The sequence below is a fragment of the Pteropus alecto genome, unplaced genomic scaffold (assembly GCF_000325575.1).
Source record: "Pteropus alecto unplaced genomic scaffold, ASM32557v1 scaffold14, whole genome shotgun sequence".
NCBI lineage: Eukaryota > Metazoa > Chordata > Mammalia > Chiroptera > Pteropodidae > Pteropus > Pteropus alecto.
The window spans coordinates 9,806,320-9,810,125 of NW_006436810.1; positions in this window are offsets into that span (position 1 = coordinate 9,806,320).

Genomic DNA, 3,806 nt, shown 5'->3' on the forward strand with positions numbered 1-3,806 from the left:
ACAACAACAACTTAGGACTTGGAATTTCCCTTCCGTGGGAAGTTTATTTAGAACAATTATGATGGCTCTAAAAGCCAGTCTGCAAGAACTCGATTTTTAGCTGTTGTAGCTTCTTCGTCCCAGACTTAATGAATGGGACAAGTGCAAATGTGAAAGCCTGCACTACCAGTGGGCTGTGATTGTCCTGGGCGTGAGCTATAAACTGCACACCTATAGTATTTTTCTGAGTTCACTGGAAGGGAAGTGCCCTATCAATCCAGCTACTAAACAATACATTAGCCTGCCTTTGAGTCCAAATCAACCGAATCTCATTTCCTGACTGCATGGCTACACTTCCTATGCACGGCTAGCTCTCCGAGAGATGAAAAGGACGCTTATATCTTGATATTTTTAGATGATGGCTTATGGTAAAGTATTATTTGATCACATGGAAACCCTGAAAAGCAGAGCTTCCCTTCCTGCACCATGCCCCTCACCATCTACAGCTCAGCCACGCCGCCGCCTTGCAGCTCCACTGTCTCTCCCGCCACGGGACGGGCCTCCGCATGCCCCCTTTCTCCTGTGCGGGAAGCTCTCCTCCCCTCTGTTCATCTGGCTGGCTCAAAACCCATCAAAACTCGGCTCAAACACCTCTTCTCAGGAAAGCCCTGGCCGACTGCCCTGCCCCCACCTCGACCCACTTTTCCGCACGGCATCCTTTTTCCCTTTAGTTGATGCCCTCACAGAATCGGCCACGGATTTCTCTCCGTGATTATGTCATTCACAACCATCTCTCCTATCGCTGCCCCGTAAACTTGACTGCAAATGCCAACTCTATTTTCTCTCCCTCGCTATATTCCTAGCACTTAGCACAGCACCTGGCATACAGGAAGGACTCGATGTATATCTAACTTAATAAGACAAATGCAACATTACCTTTCTAGTCATTTTCCCTGATGCAAATTACATAATATGGGCCAGGGGAGGTGTAGGGGGCTCAGTGCTGTCAGGTAAAGGGGTAAGGAAGTGTCAGAGATGCATCAGTCTTTCCAGGGTACTGCACCCTACTAAAAAATAATGAGGTCGTAATGTCTAATGTCAAAAACTCAAAGGCTTCACGGTATTGCTTTACATAGCTCTATCAAAACTTAACCTTTTCCCTATAGTCAGACATTTAGATTATTTTGAATATTTTACTGTTAAATAGTAAACATGCTACAGTGAAAAATCTCGACCCCCTCCCATTTTAAAATCCTCAGGATGCCTCTGGCACACACACAACGGTCCGAGCCCCGGGCGACACTTCTCTTTAGCCTAATCTTTCCGACATTGAGAATTCTTTGGAAAATCTCAATTATCAATTATCTACGGGTTACTGTAAAAACATACCTGTCGCCTAGGCAAATGGTTACCTCTGAGGAGGTGTCTGCTATCGAGATATTTCATAGCTGGTTTTGGTTTATTAATTTGCATCGGACATTCCAATTCCATAGCAATTATCGGGACCCCTAAAAAGGTCATGGCTGTTTAGATGTCGTTTCTGCTGTTTAGATGTCCCTCCACCCGACATTCCCCATGTACCTGTATTTCCAAATCCTACCTCTCCTGCAGAGTTCCAATGTCCCCTCCTCCAAGAAGCTTTTCCTGACTCTGCCACTCAGCCCCGTCCTTTATCTGTCACTTTCTACTCTGTGCACATTTATGTACATATCGTAGCCCCTTGCCAGATTACAAGTTCTTGAAGTACCAAGTCCAATTTATCTCCCTTATTCCTAGCACAGTGCCTTGCATAAGCAGTTGCTAGATAAACACTTGCCTACATTAATTTACAAAATGGTATATGGTACCATGTCTCTGAAAGATACAATGACAAGAAAACTTGTAAGTAAAATCTCCCTATTTGTTATTCGATGAATGAAAGTTGAAGTTATGAGGTAATTGAGAAAACGTATAGGTTGTAAAGTGCTATGTAGATATTAGCTATTGTTATTATTGTTCTTTTCCTAGACTATAATAGGTGAACTAGCCACGTAAATTTAATGCACAGCAAAGAACTGTTCCACGCTGATGACTTAAAAGATTTTTCTATAAGAACAAGAGTCAGACTCCAACTTTTAGGTCATGACCCATAGGAAACCAACCTTCCAGTCTAGCCAGCTAATTCTTAAAAAGCATCTAAGAATATACATAAGCCAATTCTAGGCTATTATTCTGACCGTTATAAGAAAATATAAGAGATTTTCATAACGAAGAAAAATGGTAAGTATGTACTGAGTTGTCTGACAATTGGTAAACTGAATCCAGATAGGGGACACTAAAGATGATAGTTTAATTTCGTTTCTTTATCATTCCCTGTTACTATTCACTGCGAATGTCATTTACAGGTTACTAACTCTTTAATCCCACCATACACCTCTCATAGAAGGCAAGAGCGGGGTGGTTTGTTGCAAGGATGGCTCCCAACCATCTCCAAAAAAGGGAGAACTTGATTTTCCAGTACTCAATTAAACAGCTTTGTAAAACCCAGCTTATTAAATAAATACGTGCCCTGTAAGACTTCTGCACAGCTTTACCACTGTAACTAGGGAGATAACACTAGACTAGAAGAATTGTTCTCAAAATGAAATAATAGTTATGACCTGGTCTGTTCGCACTTTCACATAAGCAGACGTTCTAAACGCTGGCTCCCTCTCCTAACACCACCTGGTCTAGTCCTAACCCATCCCAAGAAAAATAACTACACTTTCACTCTCCTTATGACATTAAAAAAGAAGACAGATGGTGACGTCGTGTGAATTATTCATGTCATCGTCACGTTATTTATAATGGCGTATTAAAACTGGATGGTGAAAATAAATTCTTCTTGGTCTATCTATCCCAGGAGACTTGTTTATCACCTTGCCTGCCTACGGCCTGTAGCAAGATGGAAGGACCAGAGTCAAGGTTAAGTGAAACTCTCTTATAAAAACTGACTGCATTTGGCTTCATCTTTTTCCAAGTTATGCTCTGCGAATGTAAGTTCTGAAAGAATCCAACTTTTAAAGCCGTGCTTTTGTGACAGTTCTCTTGCAGATGTGGCACTTTCAGGATTTGGCATGATTGCAAAGTTTTGCTTCTCTGTCTCTCTCTCTCTACCGATTTATATTCACCTCCTTATCTATCTTCCACATCAGGAACGGCAGGAGTTGGAAATATACTCATAGTTTTACAAAAGAGAAATTAAAGAAAATACCTTTTCTCGTTCACAAACGCTTGTCCAGATTCAAAGCTCCCTGAATGACCTTCCTATCCTATCACTGCGCAGTGGGGAGAACCGGATCTCGGCGAGGCTCGCGTATGGCACCTCGGGCACCAGGATTTGTGCCGCCAGCTTAGTAACTAGCTGTCCTTACTCACAACCTCGCGCCTCGGTGTGCATCGGGGTGGGGAGAGCCAAACAGAAAAACGGATGAGAAAGCCACTGCAAAGGGTGAAGTGCTGGGGGCAGGTAGAGAGGCATTCTCGCTCGGTCTAAGACAGGTGCCACACCTGAGAAAAGGGACCTCTTGAAGACATGAGCTTCCGGTTAGAAACAAACCAAACCCATCCACATCCCGCTTCGTTCCTCAAGCACCAGCCAGGTCGTCTAGCTCATCCCTGGGTCTCTGAAATGATGGCAGAGGACTGCACCCAAACGGCCATCAGCCGACCCCGGGCTGACGGCTGAGCCCCGAGAGAGAGACAAGCGGTGCAGACAAGACAGAAGCGTCCCAGCACCGCCAGCCAGGACCGCCGGCCCACGGGGGACGGACCGATCGTCCCCCCTGAGAGTCACTTCCTCGCTCCCT